General features: G+C 33.9%; 1 protein-coding gene across 1 annotated transcript in view; it reads right to left on the bottom strand.

Moving 5' to 3' along the window:
* LOC308198916 (uncharacterized protein) overlaps positions 1-21,107 on the bottom strand; it is an 802,411-nt gene that overhangs the window by 307,223 nt on the left and 474,081 nt on the right. The gene's annotated exons all lie outside the window — the stretch shown is intronic.

The following is a 21,107-nucleotide window of genomic DNA, read 5'->3' as shown; positions in this document are numbered from 1 at the left end:
AATGCAGGGAGATTTCTGTGGAGTAATGGAGCTTCAGAGAGTACTAACCTCTCTTGAAGATTTTTGGCATATGTTTTTTAAATTGTAGATGTGCTAACTAATTTACAGTTGTAAGTATTTTGAAGATTAAAAGATTAAATTAAAAAAAAACAAACAAACTTATCTTTTCAGCAGTGAATGACAGTTAACTAAGCAGACAAGTCAAAAGGAAATCAATGAAGACAACCTAAGGTCAGAAGTGAGAAAGTCAATGCTTGTACACACTTAATGCAACGTACTGGCCATGGATGAAGTCAGAAATAATAACACTCTAAGCACACATTGGATTTTGCTTGTGTACTTTCTTCTTCTAAAATTCATACATGAAACTTGCCGTATTCAAGCACCTTACCTTCACTGAGCAAAATATACTCAGAAGTTAAAATGTCTCTAAATCATCAAAATATTATGGAAATACATTGGTTTTTGACCCACTTTTCATTAGTTATTTACTGTAAAAATACACTATTATTACTGTAAAGATAAACCTGGTCACATACAATGAAAATTCAGCAGTCTTATAATGCCATTCTTGATTAGTGCTCATTTTCAGTCATGAACATCAAGGATGTATACTAATAATATCCTCATTAAAAACGTGGATTAAATATAAAAGATTATATTTGTCAGAAACAGCTTGCACAGAAAATTGTTCTACCTTCTCTAAAGTAACAGTGTGAAGAATGTTAAGAGAAGACTGGTGGAGCTGGAGCTGACAGTGAGACTTGTACTTCGTTACACCCTTTAATACAGTTATGGGTATGCTCAGTTTGCCTAAACTCCAAGTGGGCCAAACACTAAGAATGCATGTATAGCACAGAACCGGATACCCAGCGATTTACCCCACCTTGAAACAAAATGCCTGAGATTACATTTGGAACTGTAGCACCACTGTTTGGATTCTATGTACAAAAGAGAAGAAGCAGCACATACCTGTTTAGAATTCAAGTGATTGTAACAGTGAAAAAAGTATATATAGTCATAGCAACTGTGTCTGGCCCTATTTCAGCACAGAACTCAGTGATCTGGGCTGCGTGATATTCTTCAGCACAAATAAACTGACACCCAAAGCAAGAGGTATATTACAAAGTAAGCCCCACAATAAAACAAAACATCTGAATCCAAAGTAGTTAATATCACAAAACTCCACACAGAATTACTCCTAGTATATCTATAGGGATGGAAAGTTGATCAAAGCAAAAATTATTGTTTCTCTAATGCACATAGCAAAAATAGTAGCAATACAGTTAATATTTCAAAGTCACTGTATATTTATTAAGAACAGAATTCTTCAGTAGCACTTTATTAAAAATTGATTGGTTGCTTAAGCTCAGGAACAACTTCAGAGAATGGGTAGCAAAACTTCCCTTGTAGTTTACTACCTATAAAAAGGAAATGTAATTAAAATTATCTATGGCTCCATAACACACACAAGTGAATAGGCTCTCTTTTAAGGTTTTCTTCCTGCTATTCCAAACAAATTCCCATTTGATATACGCTGGTTTTCACACATTTCAGTGGAACAGCACCTAATTCACATTGGGGTGAGAGTACATTTCTTTCCTTATTAAAACAAACAAACAAACAAACAAAAAACAAACCAAAACAACAACAACAAAAAAGAGAGTGGAAAGCCTGAACATATCTGATTGCCCAGTAACCGTATGTGATAATCTGAAATACATTAAGGGATGCCAAATTTATACATATTACCAACATTTTAAAAGCCATTACTACTAAAATTCCATGTTTATTTGGGCAGGCTTAGAACTAAAACTAGTGATTTTCTTGGATAAAGTTTTTCCTACTCTTCCTTGTAATTGCAAGAAAAAAATAGGAACTTTCTTCCTTTGCCAGGCTGACTAAAGGTTTGGTTTTTAGAACCAAATGGAACAGGTTTCATTCTCTTTCAGATTTTAGTTACATGCCTGTAAGGTGACACCCAGAAGCGGACACATTTCAGTGCATTTACAACATTTAGTGTACCAGGACTAGCAACAGAAATTACACTAGGAATTAAATCTGGGAACATGGAAGGTTGACATTAATTTTTAACGCATCCAGTATTTTATTCAAGGTTTCTATGAGACGTCAAAAGGGCTACAGCCACTGACTCACGATTAACCTACCTATAGAAATATGAACGCATTGTAGATCTCAAAAAAGATAAAACACGCTGAGTTCAAGAGTCTTCCAGAAACTTCATTTTGCTTTATGTATGTGATATCTTATGATACTCAGACCATTGGGTAGACCATCATTCTCTTGCACAGCACTGCAAGAGTACTAGAATAGGTCATTTGGCCATAGCTGCAGTAAAATCATCAGCAGATTTCTTACTTCTTATTTTCAGTTGTCTCACATGCTGAAACTTTGAACACAAGTGCAGAATCTACTGGTGATCTTTTATTAAAAACAATATTAAGTTAAAATATGATTTATTATATTTTTTTTTTCCTTTTCAGGTGAGGGCTGTGCTTGTATTATGTCTGCTGCTTTCTGTACTATTTTCTTACACTCCCACTGTCATAAAACTTCTGGAATATATATTGGTAGCATGCTTCTTGTTTTAAAATTGTTCAACTTTTTAAGTAGTTCCAAATCATTTAGCAAATTTAATCTTACAACTCCAAATCCAATAACCAGCTATAGATTGTGTTACTTAATTTTCGTATATGGTTTCTATTTGCCACTTTCTAAGCTGACAAGTAACAGAAAGGTATTTGGTCAAAAGCAAGTTGTTTTTTTTTTCATACCTTTTCTTTCATTAATGTATATAAGCCATACATTTGACTGAAGACTAAAAACTCTTTTATAAAACAAAGAAGTGCTGTCTTCTGTTTTCTCCAGTCTGATCTTGAGAAGGAAAATCTGTGTAAGTTGTCCTCTATTTACCTGTTGCTTCAATAATAGACTTTTCTGTTTCTAGGACACAAAAACAGAGTCTACTTTTAATGGCAAAGAGGCAGATAGAAAACTACCCAATCCTCATCAGCATGACAGTGTGACAAATTCATCTAAGGTTCAGTTCCTTGCAGAATTTTAAATTTATTAAAGCTAATTAGAAAATGACAGAAGAGTTGTTTGACAGGAGATTGTAGAGATATATATAAATAGGAAAGGATTTAGAAGAGCCAGGTCTTTGAGCAACATCTGAAGAAAATAAAGGATTAAATATTATTTAAAACTCAAATGTAGCTAATAGAGCTAACAGGGAGGACAATGGCAATCTCTGATGTCTGAAAGCTAGTTAAAAGCTTATTTTTAGCAAAGTGCCTGACACTGTCTGATGGTAAAGAGTTAAAAATTCAGACAGCATTTTAGGTATGTCACTTACTTACAAATGACATGAAGAAATTGTGACAAAAACCAATGCACACTCAAGGTTTAATGTGACATGAGAAAGCTAACAGCAGAATATCTCTACCACAGATTTTTTTTGCCTCTTAGTTAAAGCCTGATACATAAATCAGCATGACTCCAGTGATGTCAAGGAAGCCATGCCCAGAGTCAGCAGATCTGAAGACCCTGCTCTGAGCAGGAGGTCAAACTAGACTATCTCCTGAAGTCCCTTCCAACCTCAAGTTTCCTGTGATTTAATGGTTTTCACTACACAGGGATTTAGCCCCAGCACATAAATGCACATAGGTTTTTGCTCGTATACCTTAAACTTGTAGTAAAAGGACACTATCCTTAGCTAAGACTCAAGGCTGACAAAGAACAACAAAAAACAAAAGAGACTATTTGGTGTTTTGTCCTCCTTACTGCTGAGGGAAGGCAAAAAAAGTAGAACTACTGACTGAAGAGCCTACTTGTCCTTGCATCACGTCTGCATTGAAGATGGTGGCAAGAATTTTGCTGAGTCCAGCTCAGAAGACATTTAAAATTCGTCTCCATATTCATGCAATTTATACACATTAGGTGTGATCAAAGAGTAGTTTTGTGTGTGTGTTTAAGGAGGGCTTGGTCGATTTTAAATTTCCTGAGGCAAGAATGTGGGAAGTAGGTTTGTGCTGTAATAATTGAGCAGTCCAATTTGCATCTAAGCATCAACATTTCTGTGTCACTTGATAATTTAAGCAAATGGTACTGGAAACATTATTTCCTCTGAAACATATTCCTTTCCTATTAAGATTTCCTCACAAGTGGCTCAAGAGAATATGGTAATCATATAATGATTTCATTGGGTTAATTACAATTTATTCAATGTTTAAGAAGAGTTAAATACTTATTTCAATTTTCCTCAGTAGTATAGGTTTTAAGATGGTTTAAGCAAACTATATTGGACATTGACATTATAACATTAACCATCAGCTGAAGGAAAATCATTTGATCTTACCAGCTTTTGCTTTATTCTTGACTTATAATTGCCATTACATCAATACACATATAAAGTTTGAAACAGAAGAACAGAACACTAATGCATATTTTAATCTATCTCTAGCCTAAAAGCCAACAGTAGCTATCTAACATTAAGACAAAGCATGCTATGAAGTCTGGTGTCATTAAAAAAAATATGTATGAACTTTCTATCACATGGTGTCAAGGTTGATCAGATTGATATTCCCGATGCCAAAATAAATAAATAAATAAAACAAAACAAAACCACAGCACCTCTTCAGATTAAAGTCCATTTGCATCTAGGCATAATTTATAGACATAGATAACTATGGTACATAGAGGTTATTTTTATTAAAGATTTATTTATTTATTGAAGTATAACCTTGAAAATGTAAAAACTGCAAATGACTGTAGGGTAACTTAAACCTTTGTCTTTATTATTGTTACTTGGCCACTGGTAGAAAAAGTCTGTTACTTGCTTCATTTCTATAGATCACAAAGACTCAGAGCTCCAAGTACACAAAACTCATTTTTCCAACACAGAAAAATATAAATTTTTTAATCAACCAAATAATACTAAGCATTATCCCCTTAACTAAGGGACAATATCACAGATGAAGTTAAAGTTGCCCCCTCACCAGGATCCCATTTAGGATATTGTAGAACCTCTGAACAAATTTGGGCGAAAGAAAAATATTTTTATCTAGTTACTTAAAACCAATATGGATCTTTATGTCTGTCTTTTGAATCTCTCTTAAATCTGTTCTACAGAAATACTACATAACCTTTTAGAGAGTCATTGGCTAACAAGTTGAGTTCTAAACATTAACAAATACTAAGTATTTAGCAGTTTTTGGTTGCATATATGAATAAATACATGGGCCCTGATGCTTTTCTTACTCTGTGTTTAGAGTTCTGTAATATCATTGATTTCTGAGATAGTCCTGACTGATAAACATGCAAGTGAGAAGAAAGCCAAGTCCAGAGGGCATTATCCAGAAATACAGATTGGAAAAAAATACTTAAAAGCATCTTTTCTTTTGCTTTTGTGTAGGATAACATAATTTTGATGCATTGCTTAGTTTTTTATGAAGAGAGAAATTAATCCGGTGGAATTTACTCATGAAAAATACCTTTAGAAAATAGTAAACTATGTCTTAGTGTAAGAAGAAATCTATGACATTCTCATATGTGATATAAAATGTTGGTCTTTAAACACAGCTTGTGTTCCTGACATGCAGATACACATTAACGTACCAGCAACAGTGAGTGGTCTAGTAAAAACATCTTTTCCAATTCTTAATTCAAGCACTTAGAAACGAATAGCTGACACTAAAACCCTTCAAACAGCTTAGACTCTCAGGAGGCATTTGTGTTCTAGATGTACTTGTTATTGTAATGGAAAACACATTGTGCTAATATCAGATTCTTAAACCAAGGAGAGCCCTTTACAAGGAATATAACAGTAATTCCAGGATCTACAAAGTAATAGCAATAAGGTTTCTCTTAAGGACGGATTTTATCTAATCCTATAAAAGGATTCTATGCATCCTAAAACAAATAAACCACCACCAACAACAAAATAAAACACTTTTTTTCAATGCAGATAAGGATGAAATGCAACATGACTATAAAAGCTGCCACTATTGGATGATTATGGAAATAGACATAATTATGCAACAGTGCTGTAGGATTATTTGTGGAATTTACATTCAGAAACCTTATGGATTCCATTCAGATTTATGAACTCTGTGTATATATGCAAGACTGAAAACTTCAGTATAAAGTTGCTAGTTGCCTTCTTTATTCTGCCCTGGACTCCAATTCTTAAGAGATTCTGTCATAAATCTAATAATCCTGGGTCACTGATTTAAGTGCAGTTCCACCACACATGTAATTTTTCTAACACATAAGAACTTGAGTTGAGGACTGGTTGTCAGGTCACTTTGGCAATGAAGTCACCTTAAGAATTTCTGTGATAGTTGATGGGGGCTCATCACCAAGGAAGCTTTTTAGCTTCATCAGTTCAACGTAATGGGCACCTTTATATAGTAAAAGCTTAAAGGGAAACCCTATCTCCATGATCTCTGGCAAATCATTCTATAATCTCAAAAAGGGCGAAGGAGCACTAAGTGAATTTAAGGAAGTCTCTGTTCAGAAAGTTCATTTATATCTAACTCTGTGTTCTTATCCTTAAAGTCAATAGTAAGGTTTAAATGCTCTACACAGCCATTTGGTTATTTTTCAAAAAATGAACTGTTTGCGCATTGAAGCTAAGGTCATAACCATTCATAAAGAAATAGGTGAACTGATTTAATCATCGCTGCCATTTAAAAGGGTAGTCCTTTTCTCCCTTATAACCTCTTTCTCTCTCCCTCTCTTTGAAGACATTTAGTTCTCCAAGTTCACTTTCTGCCATCCAAATGATCTCATCTGGTTCAACAACAAGATGAAATGAGAGATGAGGCCTAGACAGAGGGACAGAAATGAAAGGAAGGAGTTCATGGTCCAGAGCAAAGAAAGACTTGAGGGGAACTGGGACCATCTTTAGGGTGGTAACAAGTTATTGTGTCAGTTCAGTTTACCACATTCAAGCACATGCTGTTGTGAGCCGTATTAACTTGAGCAGAGCATTCAGGATCCTTGAAGTGACAAGCTGGATATATTAGTTGGGTGAAAACTCTATATTAAAGTTACTCTGTGGTCTCCAATATTCAAAATATCCCATTTAAAGGTAACTAGGCTGCACTGAAAGATTGGACTGTTGGCTAGACACTTTGCAGAGTCTGTTTGCTCATGCTACTACAACAGGCTACCTACACCAAAATTCTCAACTTCAGCAAGACTCTCTGAAAGTTTATTTAACCTATGGTGGGAGTCTGGCAGAGTACAAAACAAGCACTTGGACTAAATTCCAGCTTTCGGGAGGGAACACTATGCAGACAATCTGTATCTTTGAAACAAGTCCAGATATTTTTGCTGGGTTCAATGGCAGCACACATATTCAGTTTGAAGCCTAGAAGCTTAAAATAATTTCAATACACAACTGATATCTGGAGACACATCGAACAAGATGCTTGACCAGACCCAATCATAAAACAATACACCACAAGGATCCAAATATCAGAACTTGCACAGCCTTATTATTATTATTATTTTTCAAATAAGTATAAATAAAGCTTTAGAAGTTTTATCAGAGCAAGACCAGCAGCCACAAGTTAATGTTGCATTCAAAAATATATGGCAACTTTCTATTTAGAGACTGAAGCAACCTGCTTCATTGCAACCATTGTAATGAATTAATTCCACTAACACTGTAGAACTCTCCACTGACCAACTTCAACACCAGGATTTCACATCCTCTTTGCAAAGGTCAAAAAGGGGCAAAGACACCACTTAGCTCTCCTAACTGACAAGTCACGGTCATTAACAGCATAGCTCTGATAACAATGTAGATTCAGTGGAGGCATTCCTGGTTTACACTGGAACATGCTAGAGAAAAATCAGACACAGACCCCAGGGATCAAAGCTGAGTACAGGGAAGGAAAAAGTCCCCTGGCATACATTAGCACAATGCAGTATAGATCCATCGTCTGTTAATGTATTGGCTTGCTTTTAACTCTCACCCGGAGGCAAACCAATTTCAACAGTTTGTGCTGGATAGAGATCAATTGCTAACCTTTCTCCTCTTTCCTGCTGAACAGGACTAGAAATAATGGTTTAAAATTACTCTCAAAGACCTACCAGCATGACTTTAAGAGCAGAAACCAGAGAAACTTAAATGATCAAGTATCATTTACATTGCAAGGTGAAGTGTCTCTCAAATACACAGAAAAGTAATGGTTGAAATTAATCCAGAAATACAAATTGTCTGTAGTCACTGCAAGGGTCCTGTCTGCTTTACATGATTGGAAATGCAAAGTGTGGAGTAAACTTTAAAACAAGTTTGAAAACAGGAAAGAAAACTCCTTAGTATGTATTAATGTATTGCAGAACATTTACCATCACTCTGACATCGCAAAACAATTATAAATCTGGTTAACTAGCCAATTAAGCTTTTTTTTTTTTTAATATGCTGTGCATTGCTAGAGAAACAAAACAGCTGGAGCACACTGACAGTTTTAGTTGTGCACAGATTAAGACTGATGCGTTGATGATTTTTAACAGATAATCTTTTTTGGTATTGCTGGGGGGAGGGAACAACCAACAATACCCAGAAATCTACATTAACAGTTCAAAACTAACAAGCGTATCATAAGAGAAGCAAGAAGTTTATTCTTAAGTCCTAAGTCTCAGTTTGAAGTATATTCGAGTGTTGGTACTGCTCCACCTTTCCTATACACAATTTCTAGCAATGTGGCTCAGTTCAGTGAACTATTTAAATATACCTCAACTTCAAGACAATACATTCTGTATTGTCTAGAAAATTAAAACTTTCCCTGATTTTTATATTTAAAATAAAATATATAAAATGAAAATAATGGGCCTCTGCCTATTAGCTAGCAAGAATACCATGCAACTTTGGCATTTTTAAGACACTTGGCACAGGTTTAACTCTCTAGCTGTATTTTTCAAACGATGAGAGCCATTTACCCATTTTCATGTTATCTAGCGAATTAGCCATGTAATAAGATAACACTTTGTATCTTGCTGTTTGCTGATTATTGTTTTTCCAATAAATATTAACTGTTCAGCTGTTAACCTTCCTTTATCCTCGTCAATGTTTGCTAAGTTCCTCTGCTATGTTAAAAGATGTAACATATCCCTAGACACAACTGCTCATTGTAATCACTTCCACTGTGAAATTTATTGTTTTCCAAATGATGCATCAAAATGTTCTACAAATTTATTGCCTTAAGAAAAAAAACAAGCAACAACAAAAAAGCACACACACACAAAAAAACCACAACACCAACATTAGAATAACATTACTCTTACTTTAGTATTAATGAAGCTAAGCTTGTTTATTCATCTAGCATTACTCTGTGTTCTGCACTTTAGAAATTCTCCAGAGGATGCTGACCAAATGACCAAAAGAAAGAGTTACAATATAAGTAAGCTAAAATTAGAGCCTTTCTGTGTAAAACAAAACTAATAATACTTAGTCCACATATACTACTCCTGACATTCTGGTGCTTGTCATTCTCAGACTTGAGCGCTATAATTTTAATCCACTGATCTTGAGCTGAACTGCTAATTTATGGTTTACAATGAACAGAATGCGACACTACACTAGTAAAAGACTATTGTATTCATAAAGTACAAAGCTAGATTACACAAGAATTTCCCAACCTTTTTCTATATCAGACTGAACCAAAGGGAAATTTCCTTGGGTTATATTATATGCAAAATGCAAAGAAGAAAGCTAATTCTTGCTTTCAGTTCTTGCTTCACTTTAGAAATGCAGGGAATAACGTTGAGCCTAAAACGAAAATCAACTTTTTATGCACTCCTATTGTATGTCTGCGGCTTCATTTTGCCATCATATTAGACACCACTGCTAGTATTTTGCTAACCAGAATACATAAGACAGTGTGCTGAAACCTTTTCTTTTATAATGCATGTAGCAAAACAGTTTCTTTCAAATGGTTGCTGTGTATCTTGTCATTTTTAGAAAACACTTTCATTTTTTCTCCTTAATGTAGGCTTTTATTACTTGCCTAGTGCTTTTGGTCTGCTGCTTGCTGAAATCTCTCTCTAGCACGGTTTTAAGTATTATGAAACAGTGACAATAGTTTTTGATCTGTATTGTTTCATTAGACTATGAAAAATAATCAATAGTCCTTCATTATTTGAAGACATAAAGCCTTAGGTTGAAACAATGACATACTAAATTAATCAATATGAAATGAGTTTACTAAGAACAGAGGAAAGCATGGAACACTAAATAGTGGCATACCTTTCTTCTAGACCTTTAAAGATAGTAACAGAAAATAACATGAATAATGAATCTAGATTTTAATAAAGTGTGTTTAGTAACTAATTGAGCCATGTTCCCTAGAATGAAGAAAGAATGTCTAATACAGACCAGCTTTGGACTTCGTGATTACTTATTACCACATTGTCCTCTATAAAACTACATTTAAATCATTCTTCAAGTATGCCTAGTTATGTGTGTGCGCAAAGTGCTATTTAATTTTCTACCAAGTCATTAAAAAATGTCTGAAAGAGAAGGACAAATACACACAACAAATGTTAGAACAACACCTTTCATCTCAAGTTGGTAATTAAAGCTGTGTTAGTAAAATTCTCTTGGGAGACTCAAACCCCATTTTTCATACTCAGGCTGTGACTGGCACATCAAAAGCTTTTGGAGTCCTTCTGCCAGCCCCACTCCAGAATTAGGAAGGAATCATTTCAATTCCGTATGTTAAATTTTCAAATATTATGAGGAGCCATTTGCCAAACAGAATTAAGCATGTAAAAATATATCTTCCCATAAGTTAATGAGGGTCTCTAAAGGAGATTTTACACAATACATGCTGCAAACTGGAGCAACTCATACAAACACACTGAGATCAACTTCAATCTAGCTAGCTCTGACAGTGAAACTAATTGATACAAATTGGAAGTGAACATAGGCATCCGCTCAACAGGTTACCTGGATAATCCAACAAAACAGCTCTTTAGTTTCATTTCAGACAAGATGATGACAGTCTCAGTAATATTGCCATCTAGCCATCATTTTTTCATCAGCTCAGTGTCACATGACAAAAAGGTATTTTACATTTCAGATACTATTTCTGCAAGAAACAGAGTATACTTTGTAATTTTCAATACTGAGGATCATACACAAAGAGGACAGAAACATCTCCAGCTTAGTGTTTTGGGTATGCTTTTCATACACAGTGGAAGTGGGAAGTTCAAGAAGATGAGAACATGTGCAGGTAGTTCCATGGTGTTTGCAGAGGCAATGGTCACACTTCCCTCCTCTCCTTCTGTTACAGAGCTAAAACCTGCTTCTTATCAGAAGCTCCCGATTCTCTGCAAGTCTGATCCAATGCCCGAGAAACCAAAAAGAGTACTCAACACAGATGGCTTACTTTACATTCTGAACATCCATGTTCCATCCAATCACTGGGTCTTAATTATCATTCATCATTCCCTCTCAGCATAAGTACTTTTGCTTTAAAGATTTCTTTGTGGGAGGGGTGGCTTAACCAATACCATTGTAACACTATACCACTTGCATAAATCTTGGCTGCTACTGTGTTGGAGAAACAAGTAGTTCTACATTCGAAACATGGATAATACTTTGCCTTTTTCTTAGGGACCAATACTGTCAGAGGCAAATATTTTCTGCCCCTGAAACCTCTCTTAGCAAAGTAGCTAAAGCATTTAAAAAACTGAAGGCTATCTATATATAATATTAATCATGTATAGAACCATGTATATAACCACGTATAACCATTATGGAGAAACTACAGAGCTATAGTGGATAAGAACACTAGTGTTGACTCCAGCTCTAAGTGCAAGTGATTATTTTAAGTCAGTTATGTCATGAGGAATCTTCTTCCCATTCTTGGAATTTGTAAATTATTCAAACCTGTTATAAATAAGCATTAGCTGCTCTATTTGACAATCAAACCACATTAACTATCCTTGGGAATAATTTACATGTCTATTCTGATTACAAACAGTAGCTAGAATAAGCAGGACTACAATGATTATTATACCTTTCTTGTACTTCTGTAAAATAATAACCAATGCACAGAGAAACCACTTGCATTGTGAGAAAACATGAAACAAATAGTACTACACAAATCCCAAAGATATATCTGCAACTTCATCTGCAAAGAAAACCACCAGCAACAAGAAAAAAACATATGAAGTATGTAACAAAGTCCTGCAAAAACACCATTCAGTATCTTTGAAATTAAGTCCTGAAATTTTGGTCTTGATACTTATGGCACATCTGCAGAATTAAATGGGAATATTTTGTTTGCAATTCTCCCTCTTCCCATACTATTAACATTTGAATAATTGAATGTTTATATCACAATCTAGTTATTGACAATGCTAAAAACATGGTTCAATTAAAAGATTGTTATGATGACCAGCATATTTACTTTGACTGCCCTCTCACCTTCCCCCTCAAAAATACCCTAAACTGTGAAACGTTCTCTTATGCTTCATTCAAGCTGCCTAGCCTGTGGGATAGAAAGTAAGGTAGGACAGTACTGCATGTCAGACTACTGTCGCTTGTAGTCTAGTACAATTTCTAGTATCTTTCAGAGGATAGCTTAAAAACATAAAAGTTATGAGGCAATTAAAGTTATAGAAACATGACTAAGGGGATTAACAAAAAAGCATTATCAAGCTAAGTGCATAACTCTGACCAAACCTTGAGTTGGCCACAGTACTGCCATGGAAGTACCTAGATCTCTCTACAGTAAAATCCATAGAAAGATCAGAGGTATTTTAATGCAGAAAAAATAAAATTAAATAAAAGCTGGGAACTTTCACAATAAAGAAAACTCAGAGCATCTACAAAGATAGGACTGGAAATATTTGCACAGAAATCACCTACTCCTACAATATCCTAATTGTTTTCTTTTTCCTCCAAATCATGAGGTGATTTTTTTTTTTTTAGGTGGAAGCAAATTCAACCTAGCCTTTTCAAGTCCCTAGAAAAATCTTCATACATCTTCTGAAGCCTCACTAGCTAGCACTATTCCTTTCTACAGCCTCACAGTTTCTCTACATGAAATATAGGCTCACAAATTTGTCTCATGATTCTCTTCTTGCCCAGTGTACCCTACAGTTTCTGAAACCTCTTCTTGACAGAAGTAGTAGCTCCCTCTTTAAAAAAAATAAGGCACTTGAATTTCCTTATCACTACCCCTTAGCAAATATTTGATGTAGATTGAAAGTATTTTCTTCAAACTGAAAAATAAATATATTCTGAACTTGATTACTGAACTACGTACCTGTCAGCAAAATTGATTACGTTCTAAATTGCACTAAATGTGAGGGGGTTTTGCCTGGCTTTAGCTTTTTTTTTTTTTTATTTCCCCCCTCCCTACATTATTACATAAAATATGAATTTGACTTTTACGAAACCAATAATTGTTAACTTTTTTTTTTTCCTGGTACATTACGTCAGGTTTGAGTAGACACTTCCATTTCACCATGGCAGTATCTCAAGTTGTATGTACAGGTGCTTGAAAATAGGGGATATACACATTAATTTGAAAATTACGTTATATCATACACCCTTATACACAGAGAAAGCTAATCAAATCTGTAACAGATTTTCTTTTAGGTTTGGAAATACCCAGTGATTAATATATTCTGATTTATTTCAGTTAGAACAGTAATGGTGAGTTTTACCTGAAACTGTTTGATTTAGATTTTCTGCTGGAATTACACATAGAAATAATTGAAATAAAAAAGAACTGAGTTCTTTGTAGCATTTTGTCTTTGTAGAGACATATTTCTATTTTAGTGTAAAACAGAAACTATTTAACATCTGTGAGTAGTTCATACTTTATTGCTATTAGTTATTAGTTATTGTTATCATATGAAAAACTATTACAATAGTAATTTTTGGAAGGAATTCTTCCAAAGATCACTATGCATTGCATTAGATACTTCTTATTTTGTTGATAAATGAAAAGCAGAAGCTGAACAAAAATGTATTTAGTGTAATTTGTGCAAAATTACACATTCATCATGTACTTATCAAAAGTGGCTAAAACATTAAGTATTGATCAACAAAATATATCTTTTTTAATGTCAAGAATTTAACACAGTATTTTATTCCAAAAGAAGGTTTAAAGCTTTCATCAGTTACTTTTTTGAATTAGCATTAAAACAACTGATTCAGCTAAACTACCGTCAAAGACATCACTTTAGGTCATGAATCCTCATCTCAGCTACTGATAAAACTGAGCATTGCAATAAAAAAACCAACATGAGTTATGAGATTGAGTGAACCACTCTCTGCTTAGGTTGTCCAGAATTCACTGCCATGATCAGCATCCAAGACAGCTGCTTTAAAAGTAGCTTTGATAAATTTGTACAAACTGCAATCAGTTTGTGGATAAAATACAAATATACAACCTGTCAATTTTTATAAGTGTTTTGAAAATGGCATTTACATCCTTTTTGAATGGAAGTTTTAAAAGTATTTTTTATCTAAGATTTTGTAGGACTTGCAATAGGGTTGAAGACAATTTTAGGAGCTTTTCTTACACCACTGCATGTGCGCAGTACACACATGTGGGACAATAGGTGACTACAGCCATGCAGTGTCTTCTGAATAAACAGGTATATGCACCTCCAGCAAACATATATTAAACACAATGCCTTGAGCACAAACTGCGGATAACTGAACACGCGGACAGCTGAACACATCTTTGATTAATACATATAAATTAGATGTTTGACTACATCTGGCAAATCAGGTATTTGCCAGACAACTTCCAACATCCAGACGTGCTGAAAATAGGACAACCAAGGTACATGAGGTGAATTTCACTTTGAAACAACGTTTTCACATTCCATTAAATCCAGGCTGACAGTCTAGAACAAAGCTACCCCCAGAATATGAAAAGACAAGTTTGTAAATAATCTGCTTGAAATATGCAAATTACCTGATTATAGTCCAGTGACTCCTTAATCCTGCTGTGGCTATCATTTTCCAGTCACTTAACATACAGATTGTTTCCAATGAACAGGATATACACATCTCCTTCCCTGACCCTACAGCTCCCCCATTCCAGTCAATTCTGTTGCTTATTTTCTCATTCTGATTTCTTATAAAGCTCCAAGGAATTTGAGGTTTCTGTCCTATTTATCTCATCCTTTCCCCTTCCTTTCTACTTATCAACTGTCTTCAAACATCTAATAGGATTTTCAAACTTCCATAGTAGAGAGTAGAAGCTGTTTAAATGGCAGTTATAATGTCAGATTTATTTACCAGCTGCACTGAAATTAGTGAGTTGCTCACACCCAAAGACTTTATGCTATCGCTACTGTGAGCAGCAACATTAAAGGGAGAAGAAAACCCCAGATTATATTACTGAATTTTAATCTTTGCATTAAAGCTAAACAATGTATTAAAAATGAGGACTACACTCAATTTTCTGTCATTTGCTGCAAGCACTGTAGATGAAGTGTCACATTCTCTGTTTTCTTCTGCCTCCATGTTCCCAGAAAGCAGAGCTTCCAACAGTTTTGCTACAATCAGACTTTGCTAATAAAAACACACTTTTCATTAGGTTACTAGAAAAATAAAAATAAAAACAAAGCTGGCATGAAATTAGGTTACTCAGTACGAAATTATTTACAGCAGCCCACCAAGCCCTTCATCAGGGAAAGCCATGGTGTCTGAGTCTACAGAATTTATGCAGCTTGACTGTATTACATCTGGAGGTCGACAGCTGGTTATTATGTACACCTAATTTATCCAAGCAGTAAATACCACAAGCAGAGAAGTCTATTCACCTAAGGCTTACAGTTCAGTTGGTTTAGTATTTTATGTTGAAAATAAAATGTAGAATAAATTACGAGCAACTCTTCCCCACACTTCCTCAGTAGTGCATGATACTCCATAGAGTAAATAGACTTAATGAAGCATTGTTGATCTAATTATAAATCTGGTAAAGAACCTGATTCCTTGATGGTGAGAAAAAGGGGGGAAACCCCAGAAAGCTGACCTTTGTAACTATGGTACTATTAATTTAATATGAGCCAAACATATTACAAAGAAGAATACTAATAATACCGTATGACAGAACACCATAAATTGTCTCAGATATTATCCTCCATCATAAAAACAACTAGGACAATTTATATCCTCTACTCTTATCAGATGAGATTTCTGCAGGAAAACAAACCACATTATTCCTCCCTTCTTGAGCTTTCTTTATCCACATATAAATCTGAAGACATGCAGTCTTCTTCCTGAATAATCAGAGGTGTCTTTTTTATGTTCTGTATAATTTTTTGTAACAGTATTGAGTCTCTAAAAAAAAGTCATAAAAAAGGCCAAAAAAAAAAAAGTTTCTGTATAATTAAACACATATTGACATTATAGCCAAGGTATAAAAACCAAATCTCTAGGTTCTTGTTCAAAAAACAATTACAAATCATTACTGGATACTCATTTAAAACACTCTTACACATATTGCTAGGTTTATCCGTCTTCAGTGCTTAAAGACTTTTTAATTAAAATAATGTATACAACTCTTATTGATCATATTAATTTAAAAATGCATATTTAAATGTTGTCTTAAGCAAGGATGCTTAGGACATACATATTTACCACAGTTGAAAGATACATTCCAAAACCTCATGGAATCAGTTACAATTGTATGACTGACTAAATTAAGTTACTAAGCTATTTAGTGCCCTAGTTTAATTACAGACTAAAAAGGAGAAAATATTCCTCTTCAAATATGACCTTTGTTGAAAAATTTGATAATCAGTGAGCCTGTATTTCCTATTTCATTTCCTGGAAAAAAAGTATTATGGTAAACGTTCATCAAACATCATTCAGTAAGCATCTATAGTTTAATGTTGAATAAAACTAATAATACTTTGTATACCCATACCAATTTCCATTCAAGTATCTCTCAGCATCTGTAAACAGTGACTTGATTTTTACAATTGTGAGAAAATTCAGCTTAAGAAAAAAAGAGTGACTACAGAAACAAGAATTTGAAGAATGAGATAATCCAGATAATAGTTCTTAAACTCACTGAAAAATTGAACAAAGGCAAATAATCCAAAGATTTTTTTTCTGTACCAATGAGAAAAAGATGTTAGTACACAGTAAATTTCTGTTCAAATTACTTTGACTGGAAATGGAATTAGTTCCACTAATGGGAACTTCCACTCTGAAGGAATATAATAATTTTATTGAATGCTTTGTAAAAAGCACTTTCTAAAACACTCGTTTTAAAAAGTATTTTCAAATTAATTATTTTTATTTTTAAATGTATAAATAATTTTGAAAACTATTTTGTTCATAGTGCAAAAGGTTTTTTTTTCCTTTTTTTTTTTTTTTGAAGTGTTTGGGAAGAAACATAGCAGTAAAAGAAAAAAGAATAAAAACCTACTGGAATTAGAGATATTCATCTGCCATCAAAGGCGGGTCATTACTTTGCCAACTAGAACACCCTGAAATTGCTAAATCATTTTTTATTCTATTTATTATTTTTTTATTCTATCAAACAATTTTTTATTCTATCAAACAGATGTCCTAAGAAATATAACAATAGGCAACCTAAAATTCCACTGCCTACTGTCACTCCATTATGCCATTACATCCTTGTGAATATATTTCTTTCTCATGCAAGTGTTCACCCTTTCACTCAGCTTATTGCTCCATCTCAGCTATCACTTACTCAGATTGCCTGTATTTATCTTCTTAATGTTTTTTCATAAATCACTATGAAAATTCGTGTTTTTCTTCATTCTCATTTCTCTTCAAACAATTTGTTCCTATTTGTTCCCACTGAATGCAAGTCTCAAAATTAAAATAGGTAAATAAGCCAGTCTTTTTCAGGTTAAAGAGAAAAAATATTCAACAACTGTTTTATCTGTAAATATTGGCAATCCAAGACTACTGCAGTTTTTGAAGAAGTTCTAAATAAACTCTCCCACTACTGTGAATATTACCTCCCTATTAGTGTATGTATCTATTCATCCAAGTGTTATTTGTACCACATTGGCAGTATGTTTATACAGTATACAATGAAGGGAAGAAAAATTCAGGATTCTTTTAGTCGAATGTATGATTTTCATACAATGCAAATTGTTGTGTTTCTCTTAAAATAATATTTCTAAATATATTTCCATTTGCTTATTGTAATTAGGTAAATGGATGATTTATACTGATCTGCATAACTAGTTTTCTAAATTTGGCAGAATCTGTTTTTAAATACACATGTCACGACAATGTTTATAGTCACAGTTCACAAACCTAAGTGAGGGGAAGAAGTCTAATCAGGCCATTTACATTGTCTTCATTTGAATCTGCTTTATCTCTGTTCCTACTGAAAGAACTAGTACTAGAACTAGTATCAGATACTTTCTGTTTGTTCTCCAGTTACAAAGAACAGGTATAATATTGAAAACTTGCATAATAATAACCAGACAATTGATGTCTATGACAGGGTTAATGTTCTCTACCACCTTTATTCAAGAAAACATTTTCTATATTTTGCAATTCTATATCTATGCAAGACAAAATTCTGATTAATATGAAGCTAAAGTAGCTTTCTGTTTGTTTCTATGCATGGTGGAAATACAGAACACACCTATGACATCACAACCAGGTCCCATTAGCTGTGTTAACACAGGTTAAATTTAGGAAAGCACTGCAAGATTTTAAGGTAGAAATTAAGGGTTATTTGACATCTATACCAAGAGTGCTACTACCTGCTACACAATATACTGCATGAACAGTTCTGTGACAGACTATCGATACCGCGTATTTACTCCCCTTTAGGAGCTCAGATGTCAAAACGAGATCAGCATCATAATAATTGCAATTCTGTTATTTCAGAACTATGCAACTATACTGTGGGCACTAAACATTTAAAAAAAAAAAAGCTGACTATGCCTTTGTCATGGCCTGCAAAGAATTATGTTTAAAGAGCACCCAGAAGATAAAGCATGAGAAGACAAATACAGAATTGGTCATCCCTAGTTCTGCTGGCCACATTATTTCTGATACAAGCCAGGATGCCTAGGCACACAGCTGGCTCACGTTCAGCCAGCTGTCAAAGTGCCAAGTCAACAACATCACGTGGGAATCTCTCCCTCATTTTCTGAGAAATTGTCACAAGTGGATGTCCATTTGTAGTGTCTTTTGCTGCACAAAACATTCTATTCTAAACCTACACACGCACAAATCATAATAGAAATTCTGCTCTGCTTTATTTTCTATGACCTTTAACTGGAGCTGAAGAATGTAAACTAAGAAACTAAGGATGGAGAATGCCTCTAACAGTGGAGAAAAGCCACCATTTCTATGTTTTAAAGCATAGAAAGAATAACCATAAAATACCCTTTGGAATACCTGTGCAGCTTTCTTTTTTTATTTATTTTTATTTTTTTAACCAAACAGGGTAATTTTTCGGCTCTTTACTTGTTCTCACACATATGCACATATGTTACTTATCAAAACAAAGGCAGTTTTACAATTAATACATTTAATCCAGATTTCATTAAACTGCAAGTCCTTTTTTCTTTTTTCTTTAAATTTCAGTAAGCTCTCAATACACTGGCAGTCAACAAATCACAAAAAGTGTTTAAAAATAAGGAGAATTTTAGCATAAGAAAGTATTCTATGAAAATATGGGATTTTTTCCCCTGATACTTCCTTAATATCAGAGTAAGACAGCAAGCACTGTGATTTAAAAAAATCTGAGGAATTAAATATAGTTCATTCATTTCCCTATAGCACTTGGAAAGATTCCACGTATTCCACCTTATAAAATATTCTCTATAAAATTATTTCATGCGATTTAAATAGAGTACTTCTGTCTTCAATACCAGCAAGTTTTAGTTTTTTTTTTTATTTTTTTAAAAATGAACATACTGCCAACCCTATTGTGAAAATCAGGATGACACAGAAGAGGTAGGGATAAAATCTCTAGAACAATAAATGCAATTCATTCCTTGGGAAAAAGAGAAAAAAGCTTAAAAAAAATATCAGTGTGTACACACTGGCACAAATCAATATCCAAATTGATGCACATGCTATATCCTTTCACCTATAAGACAAATGGGATGATCATTAGTAGCTCTGAATGAGATCTTTCTTACCTTAGTCTATAAAATCCTATAGCAGAGATGGAATGAAACAAACAAACGAACCAACCTAGATTATCCTCTAGAAATAGAGTCTGCCCATTTATTTATGAAGATTGTGATTCTTCACCCACTGAAGTAAAAGAAGTATTAACATAGATATCAACAAGATGAGATCTGAAGGTGAAGAAAAGCCCTTGATGGATCAGCATAGTTCAATCAAGACTAAGCATAGTAATACTATGCGCTCTTGCCACAGGCTTCTAATTTATTTTCATTAAGATTATAACATTTTCAACTGAAAGCGATGATGTATACAGCAAACCTTGTAAAGATGTGTTTGAAACCTCATTTGAAAGAAATAAATATAATGTGGTATACATTAACTCCAATATCAAATACATTGACTTTAAACAACATTCTTGTCACCTGGAATCAACCTAGTTAAACTGAGTTAACCTTCTAGGTGTTTCTTTTCATTTTCTTTTTAGTATTTTCTCACCATAAAATGCTTTAGGAATGAAATTACCTGGCTTCTTCTCTTATGTACAGATGTTGTATTCAAGTTCATTATGGTCTCTAGTACATCTTGAATCAAAACTAGATTGAGTGCTACATCTCCTCTTATAGATTTTGACTGATTGCTCCAAAAAGCACTGTCTCAAATTTTATGTGTGACAGAAACAGTCTGTTTTGATATGACAATTACCCAAGATTTATGAAGGTAACTGAAGCCTCCAACTATCACTGTAATTTGCAACTACTCTTTTGTTTTTCATATTCTCTGTCACTTGTCATCAATGTGTAGTAGATTCAATGTAATTCTTCCCATATTTGGGTACCACATTTAAATTCATAAAAAAAAATATGGTACTGCTGAGAGAGTTGCCTTAATACGCTTTAATATATCTTGCCAGCCATTAACTATAAAACAAACCCTAAAGTTACAATAAAACAAA

This window comes from Anser brachyrhynchus (assembly GCF_964034855.1).
Source record: "Anser brachyrhynchus genome assembly, chromosome: 8".
Taxonomy (NCBI): Eukaryota; Metazoa; Chordata; class Aves; order Anseriformes; family Anatidae; genus Anser; species Anser brachyrhynchus.
The sequence above is the reverse complement of the archived record's forward strand: the minus strand, read 5'-3'. Positions and strand labels throughout refer to the sequence as shown.